The following is a 9,711-nucleotide window of genomic DNA, read 5'->3' on the forward strand; positions in this document are numbered from 1 at the left end:
CATTTGAGATATCACTTTAGCAAAAAAGAGATGGTTCAATAGGCTAGGCTTTCCAGGTGTTGTGGACCAGAGGTGCAGTGACCCGTGATCCCTCCATTGTCAAGAGTAGGAAGTGTTCGCTGCTCTGTGAAACCAGCCTCACGCTGTACCCTCATGTCTAAGACCCACAAGACCCATGCCTTCCCACAAATCCCGGGGGTCACCTCTCAACTTGGAGCGGACGGGCCAACATGGTGCAACAACCAGACCAACCTGCAAAGCCTTAGCCATGTTCCATCACCTTGTTGCCCCCACATGGGTCACAAGCTTGTGTTACTCAGCTCGGCGAACTAACTAGCATGTCAGAGATTTATAAACACTTGCTTGTGTGATCTTCTAGCCAATGTGGGACTTAAATTGATTCAAAATGGTGTAGTATTATGTTGGAACATGCTTTCTTAAATGTTATAACACTCAAAAATGTTGTGGCTGATGTCATAATACATACATATATATATATATATATATATATATATATGTATATATATATATATATATATATATATATATATATATATATATATATATATATATATATATATAGGGACTATTGTACTGAATTACTCACAACATATATATGTATAAGGATTTTAAATCTATTTTAAAAGTTATACGCAAAATAAATACAATACTAGTGAAGAAGTAGTGAAATGCATACCTAATTTAGCTTAGAGTATCAACAAGCAACATTATAACTTGTGATGTTGCTTCTTCAAGTTTTGGCTTTGTTCCCAGACACACTCAAACTTCTCTCATGCTTCCTCGTACTTAGAATTCCATCAACAATGAATCCAGGAAAGTAATGGACATTACGATAATCAGTAAGATGTCATTAATTCTTTAGTCCTAATCTATATTACAATTTCAATTCATATGGAAAATGTTTTGTTTCTGATATGTCCATCAATCCAAAATTCCTTTTTTTTAATCAGCAAATGAGTAATAAAGGAAAAGATTAATTAAATCCAGCTAAACATTTTGATTCAGTCCATAAATATGTTGTACATTGTTCTTCCATATTCGCCATTTGTTTGTTATAGTTGGCTTACTAGCATGCTTTTAAAATGAGGTTACAGTTGCGATTATGCCGAAAAATTGTATATGGCAGGAAAATACAACCAATGCGATGTTGCAAGAGACCTCAAAATACTTTTATGCCACATTTATAGATTCAATATACAATTTAAAATCACACTTAATAGAATCATTTGAGATTGTATTTCTTGTAACTATGAAATCACACAATTGACAAAGTCATGCATTATGAAATCTCACATCCGACCTTGTCTAATAGATCGATTACGAAGTCTAGATGCTCTGTTGTCTCCTACTCCACTTTACACCATCAACAATCAATCCCAAGTTTGCATCCTTTTGTCTATTAATCTTACACAAATTGGTGAACACTTTCAGCAGGCGAGTAATTGTCTACCGGTAAAGAGGGTGAGAAATACATTGCTTCCTGGTAGTTGAGTTCCACATCGAAAAAAAGTAATGGACAATGGGATTATATGTTGAAAATGCAAACTATATTTCATAAAAATGCACAATAATAACGTATGTGAAATAACAATTCTAGAGAAGAAATTGCACTTAATTTCTATTTCATATTGAAAAATATTGCAATAGGGAACACCCCACCAAACCTACTTCTAGTTTCAGCGTTTTCATTTTTTCAATGGATCTAAAATGTGTTTGTATTCCAAATATTCAAACATAATCATTGATAAACAAGTTTAACATAATGAGACCCAGATAAACAAGTTTAACATAATCTTTGATAAGCAAGTTTAACAAGTTGCAAAGAGTTGTACAAGGAAAAGTAAAATGGGACCCAGATATCAGCTTCAAGGAATGTTGTCCATGCGTCATATCAATGTCTAGATAGATTCTCTATTGTCTATGTATATCACTTTAGCAAAAAAGAGATGGTTCAATGGGCTAGGCTTTCTAGGTGTTGTGGGCTAGAGGTGCAGCGACCCGTGATCCCTCCACTATCAAGAGTAGGAAGTGTTCGCTGCTCTGTGAAACCAGGCTCACGCTGTACCCTCCTGTCTAAGACCCACAAGACACATGCCTTCGCACAAATCCCGGGGGTCAACTCTCAACTTGGAGTGGACGGGCCAACATGGTGCAACAACCAGACCAACCTGCAAAGCCTTAGCCATGTTCCATCACCTTTTTGCCCCCACATGGGTCACAAGCTTGTGTTACTCAGCTCAGCGAACTAACTAGCATGTCAGATATTTATAAACACTTGCTTGTGTGATCTTCTAGCCAATGTGGGACTTAAATTGATTCAAAATGGTGTAGTATTATGTTGGAACATGCTTTCTTAAATGTTATAACACTCAAAAATGTTGTGGCTGATGTCATAATACATATATATATAGGGACTATTGTACTGAATTACTCACAATATATATATATATATATATATATATATATATATATATATATATATATATATATATATATATATATATATATATATATATATATATATATATATATATATATATATAAGGATTTTAAATCTATTTTAAAAGTTATACGCAAAATAAATACAATACTAATGAAGAAGTAGTGAAATGCATACCTAATTTAGCTTAGAGTATCAACAAGCAACATTATAACTTGTGATGTTGTTTCTTCAAGTTTTGGCTTTGTTCCCAGACACACTCAAACTTCTCTCATGCTTCCTCGTACTTAGAATTCCATCAACAATGAATCCATGAAAGTAATGGACATTACGATAATCAGTAAGATGTCTTTAATTCTTTAGTCCTAATCTATATTACAATTTCAATTCATATGGAAAATGTTTTGTTTCTGATATGTCCATCAATCCAAAATTCCTTTTTTTTCTAATCAGCAAATGAGAAATAAAGGAAAAGATTAATTAAATCTAGCTAAACATTTTGATTCAGTCCATAAATATGTTGTACATTGTTCTTCCATATTCACCATTTGTTTGTTATAGTTGGCTTACTGGCATGCTTTTAAAATGAGGTTACAGTTGCGATTATGCCGAAAAATTGTATATGGCAGGAAAATACGACCAATGCGATGTTGCAGAGACCTCAAAATACTTTTATGCCACATTTATAGATTCAAAATACAATTTAAAATAACACTTAATAGAATCATTTGAGATTGTATTTCTTGTAATTATGAAATCACACAATTGACAAAGTCATGCATTATGAAATCTCACATCCGACCTTGTATAATAGATCGATTACGAAGTCTAGATGCTCTGTTGTCTCCTACTCCACTTTACACCATCAACAATCAATCCCAAGTTTGCATCCTTTTGTCTATTAATCTTACACAAATTGGTGAACACTTTCAGCAGGCGAGTAATTGTCTACCGGTAAAGAGGGTGAGAAATACATTGCTTCCTGGCAGTTGAGTTCCACATCGAAAAAAAGTAATGGACAATGGGATTATATGTTGAAAATGCAAACTATATTTCATAAAAATGCACAATAATAACGTATGTGAAATAACAATTCTAGAGAAGAAATTGCACTTAATTTCTATTTCATATTGAAAAATATTGCAATAGGGAACACCCCACCAAACCTACTTCTAGTTTCAGCGTTTTCATTTTTTCAATGGATCTAAAAGGTGTTTGTATTCCAAATATTCAAACATAATCATTGATAAACAAGTTTAACATAATGAGACCCAGATAAACAAGTTTAAGTTTAACAAGTTGCAAAGAGTTGTATAAGGAAAAGTAAAATGGGACCCAGATATCAGCTTCAAGAAATGTTGTCCATGCGTCATATCAATGTCTAGATAGATTCTCTATTGTCTATGTATATAACTTTAGCAAAAAAAAGATGGTTCAATGGGCTAGGCTTTCCAGGTGTTGTGGACCAGAGGTGCAGCGACCCGTGATCGCTCCACTGTCAAGAGTAGGAAGTGTTCGCTGCTCTGTAAAACCAGCCTCACGCTGTACCCTCCTGTCTAAGACCCACAAGACCCATGGCTTCGCACAAATCCCGAGGGTCAACTCTCAACTTGGAGCGGACGGGCCAACATGGTGCAACAACCAGACCAACCTGCAAAGCCTTAGCCATGTTCCATCACCTTGTTACCCCCACATGGGTCACAAGCTTGTGTTACTCACCTCGGCGAACTAACTAGCATGTCAGATATTTATAAACACTTGCTTGTGTGATCTTCTAGCCAATGTGGGACTTAAATTGATTCAAAATGGTGTAGTATTATGTTGGAACATGCTTTCTTAAATGTTATAACACTCAAAAATGTTGTGGCTGATGTCATAATACATATATATATATATATATATATATATATATATATATATATATATATATATATATATATATATATATATATATATAGGGACTATTGTACTTAATTACTCACAACATATATATATATATAAGGATTTTAAATCTATTTTAAAAGTTATACGCAAAATAAATACAATACTAGTGAAGAAGTAGTGAAATGCATACCTAATTTAGCTTAGAGTATCAACAAGCAACATTATAACTTGTGATGTTGCTTCTTCAAGTTTTGGCTTTGTTCCCAGACACACTCAAACTTCTCTCATGCTTCCTCGTACTTAGAATTCCATCAACAATGAATCCAGGAAAGTAATGGACATTACGATAATCAGTAAGATGTCATTAATTCTTTAGTCCTAATCTATATTACAATTTCAATTCATATGGAAAATGTTTTGTTTCTGATATGTCCATCAATCCAAAATTCCTTTTTTTTAATCAGCAAATGAGTAATAAAGGAAAATATTAATTAAACCCAGCTAAACATTTTGATTCAGTCCATAAATATGTTGTACATTGTTCTTCCATATTCGCCATTTGTTTGTTATAGTTGGCTTACTAGCATGCTTTTAAAATGAGGTTACAGTTGCGATTATGCCGAAAAATTGTATATGGCAGGAAAATACGACCAATGCAATGTTGCAGAGACCTCAAAATACTTTTATGCCACATTTATAGATTCAAAATACAATTTAAAATCACACTTAATAGAATCATTTGAGATTGTATTTCTTGTAATTATGAAATCACACAATTGACAAAGTCATCCATTATGAAATCTCACATCCGACCTTGTATAATAGATCGATTACGAAGTCTAGATGCTCTATTGTCTCCTACTCCACTTTACACCATCAACAATCAATCCCAAGTTTGCATCCTTTTGTCTATTAATCTTACACAAATTGGTGAACACTTTCAGCAGGCGAGTAATTGTCTATCGGTAAAGAGGGTGAGAAATACATTGCTTCCTGGTAGTTGAGTTCCACATCGAAAAAAAAGTAATGGACAATGGGATTATATGTTGAAAATGCAAACTATATTTCATAAATATGCACAATAATAACGTTTGTGAAATAACAATTCTAGAGAAGAAATTGCACTTAATTTCTATTTCATATTTAAAAATATTGCAATAGGGAACACCCTACCAAACCTACTTCTAGTTTCAGCCTTTTCATTTTTTCAATGGATCTAAAATGTGTTTGTATTCCAAATATTCAAACATAATCATTGATAAACAAGTTTAACATAATGAGACCCAGATAAACAAGTTTAACATAATCATTGATAAATAAGTTTAACAAGTTGCAAAGAGTTGTACAAGGAAAAGTCAAATGAGACCCAAATATCAGCTTCGAGGAATGTGTTCCATGCGTCATATAAATGTCTAGATATATTTTCTATTGTATCTTTAAATCACTTTAGCAAAAAAGAGATGGTTCAATGGGCTAGGCTCGCCAGGTGTTGTGGGCCAAAGGTGCAGCGACTCGTGATCCCTCCACTGTCAAGAGTAGGAAGTGTTCGCTGCTCTATGAAACCAATCTCACATTGTACCCTCATGTCTAAGACCCACAAGAACCATGCCTTCACACAAGTCTCGGGGGTCAACTCACAACTTGGAGCAGACGAGCCAACATGGTGCAACAACCAGACCAACCTACAAAGCCTTAGCCATGTTCCATCACATTGTTTCCCCCACATGGGTCACAAGCTTGCGTTACTCAGCTCGGCGAACCAACTAGCATGTCAGACATTTATAAACACTTGCTTGTGTGATCTTCTAGCCAATGTGGGACTTAAATTGATTCAAAATGGTGTAGTATTAAGTTGGAACATGCTTTCTTAAATGTTATAACACTCAAAAATGTTATGGCTGATGTCATAATACATATATAAAGGGACTATTGGACTGAATTACTCCCAACATATATAGAAGGATTAAACCTATTTTAAAAGTTATACGCAAAATAAATACAATACTAATGAAAAAGTAGTGAAATGCATACCTAATTTAGCTTAGAGTATCAACAAGCAACATTATAGCTTGTGATATTGCTTCTTCAAGTTTTGGCTTTGTTCCCAGACAGACTCAAAGATACTCCTTTTCTCCTTTCACAATGCATTTAACATATGATTGATTTTCTTTCCAATGTTCCTATTTAGCAACAGTCTAAATGCTCTTATTACACTACAGCAACACGTGTTATACTGTCTCCGGCTCCAAGATACACCACCAACAATCAGTACCAGCGTGCACCCTTTTGTTGATCAATCTTACAGAAGTTGGGAAATACATTTCCTACCAGTAGTTGAGCCCCACATCGAAAGAAGGTTGAAGGTATTGAGATAAGCAAGAGTATAACATAATATGAATACCTTCATGTCAAGGTACTTACCTGGATGGGGTCAATGGTTGATCATAAAGGACCATGGCCTAGGAGAGTGACCTCCATTGCACTTAGGACGGGTTCTATCCTAAGGTCTACCCAAGTGGTGGAGCCTATATCATAATTTGTTGCTGTGGGAGTCTGCGTTCGCGCGGCCACCTCTTATTCTAATATCAAATTTTGAGGAATTTTTTTTGATTTCCTGAACTTGCTAGTTTAGAAGATTGTTATTGTATGTATTTTCTTGTATTTTCACCATAATATTGCTTACTGGTTTAGAAGATTGTTATTGTATGTATTTGCTTGTATTTTCACTATAATATTGAGTATGACCAACATAAGGAATCAAATAAAATGCAAGTACTTGATAATATTTTCATATGGATAAAAAGAAAGGTGGAGAGGTGGTCCAAAGGCTCTGTCTAACAGAGGCCTAAGAAACCATTTCACTCTCTTCTTTATAAAATTAGATCCACCCTCTACTAATTCAGGAGCAATTAGATCCAATCCATCTATAAACAAGCATGTTTTCCGTAAGCAGAGGCTAAAAGTGTTATGGCTTTCGTAGCAAATAAAGAACTAAATGATGTCATTCTATGACCGTCGGTGTTTTATTTACACACTTCATCTGCAATTGATATATACGTTATCTGTGATGCTGTCAGGTAGGTAAATGGAAGTGATGAGAATGAGTTATTTATGTAATTATGATAGAAAGTTTGTTTCTCTTAAATAAACTATGATGAAAATTTATTTTATAGATAGAAAATAAGAGGAGTATCTTAAATGTAGCAACTAAAAAATGTTGCGGTTGATGTTACAATACCTCCAAATTATACACAAACTAAATACACTAAAAAATGATCCAAAACCAATGAAGTACTGAAATGCATGTAAAGTGAACAAACATATATATACCTTGCCACTACTGTTTTGTCATGTTCTGGCTTTGTTATTCAAACAGACTCAAGTTTCTCTAGTGCTTCCTCGTATTTAGCAAGCCTTCTGCATTTAATTTAGGAAAGTAGTTGACGGTGAGATTATATGTTGCAAATGCAAACTAAATTTCATAAAATGCACAATAATGACAAATGTCAAATAACAATTCCAGAGAAGAAATTGCACTTAATCTCTTTTGCAGATTTTAAGAATATTGTCATTCAGAAATGTCAAGGGCAAGATAAAAGAAGGAAAACTGTTTAGAAACACGAAAAAAAGGACACCGAAAACAATTGAGTCTGGTAGTTTTACTTGTATAATTGTAAGCCTTCTCTCATATCATTTTCCTGACGTTCTATCAATTCTTTTTTCCTTAGACAACTTTGCATCTGAAAGTTTTATCATATCTCAAGCATTTTGATTCAGTCCCAAAATATGGTGTACATTGTTGATGTTGAACATTTTGACCTAATCAGTTTGTGGATCAAACCAAAGTACACTAATTTACTTTTCAAAAAAAGATTTTGAAGTTCATATATATAGAATTCCTCATGTAATGTTCAAAGACAATACCTTGATCATACAACCTCAAAGTGTACCAAAGTCATTTTCAAAATTTTGAGATTATTCATCATTATATTCCAAAAATAATGATCTAAATGTTGCTATCACTAGATACATATTGAATGAAGGACAAGAGCCACAAAACTCTTCACACATCATTGATCTAAGAGAGCACTTACCAGAATATGTTATTGTTGGCATATTAGCTTCAATAGGAACTATAGATGAGAAACATATGTTGATGTCATGGTCTTTTAGTAACAAGCCAACCAAATTATGATTTTTATGAAGATATTCTGAGAAGAAAATAAACTTAATCAAAACTAAATTATTGGAGGGACTAAGAGTAGGTTTTGTATTTTTGAGTTTGAGTTTAATAGCTATGTTAATCATTTTATTTTGGAAGAGAAGAAGAAGACCTTATCTGATATGGATATGGATGATGAATTCCAAATGAGAGTTGGACTAAGAAGATGAGTTATTATGAGTTGTTGAATGCAACAGACAACTTTGAAGAGACACAAAAGCTTGGCCAAGGTGGTATAAAGAAATACTCAGCAGAAGTCAATTGAGGCATAGAAGTTTGGTGAAACTCAATGGCTGGTGCCACAAGAAGAATGAACTTATCCTAATATACAAATACATGCCTATTGGTAGTTTAGATTTTTCATCTTTTTCGAGGAGGAAGCATTTTGTAATGTGCAATAACTTGATCATACAATTTTCACTGAATTAGGCCTCCCTCCAATTACCTGCTCTAAATGTGTATCAAAGTCATATTCAAATTGTTGAGATTACTCATCATTATAATGAATGTGAGTATTAGCCATTAGTCATGACTATAGGTGAAAAGTCATTTAAGTAGCCAAATCGATTATTTGAAAAGCTTATAATGCATTATTAAAAGTAGCTAAATGGATTATTTGAAAAGCTTATAATGCGTCATTTGAGCATGATATGATATCACTTATCTCAAAGTACTAAAGTCATATATATTCAAAGAGGTTAGCAAATATGATACTGTAACTTGTAGAGTTATAACTATCACCTTAAATTTGTCAAAACCAGAATTTAGCATCTTCAAGTGTAGAAAGTGCGGCTTGAATCTGTTAGAAAATTGATCACTTTGATAATGATTAGGATTAATACATACAATGTCAGGAGGACCCTATTTAAAAAACACAACAGATTAACCTGGTTGTGTTTTCTTAGTTTTTGTAATCAATATTAATGAAGTATAGTTTTTCTTGCTGGCTGGCACCCCTAACATGAACCAAAAAAGAGATGGTTACTGGCTGGCACCCCTAACATGAACCAAAAAAGAGATGGTTGTTGGCTGGCACCCCTAACATGAACCAAAAAAGAGATGGTTCAGGGCTAGGCTCACCAGGTGTTGTGGGCAGAAGGTGCCCGCGATCCCTCCCCACTGTCAGGAGTAAGAAGTATTCGCT

The 9,711-nt window shown here is 34.0% G+C and overlaps 1 non-coding gene across 1 annotated transcript; it reads left to right on the plus strand.

Annotated features, from left to right (window-relative positions):
* Positions 1–6,758: 6,758 nt before the first annotated feature.
* LOC127109241 (U1 spliceosomal RNA) lies at positions 6,759–6,919 on the plus strand. Its single transcript, XR_007796571.1, has one exon. It is a non-coding gene; the product is annotated as a U1 spliceosomal RNA (small nuclear RNA).
* The last annotated feature ends 2,792 nt before the right edge of the window (positions 6,920–9,711 follow it).

This window comes from Lathyrus oleraceus, chromosome 7, assembly GCF_024323335.1.
Source record: "Lathyrus oleraceus cultivar Zhongwan6 chromosome 7, CAAS_Psat_ZW6_1.0, whole genome shotgun sequence".
Lineage (NCBI taxonomy): Eukaryota > Viridiplantae > Streptophyta > Magnoliopsida > Fabales > Fabaceae > Lathyrus > Lathyrus oleraceus.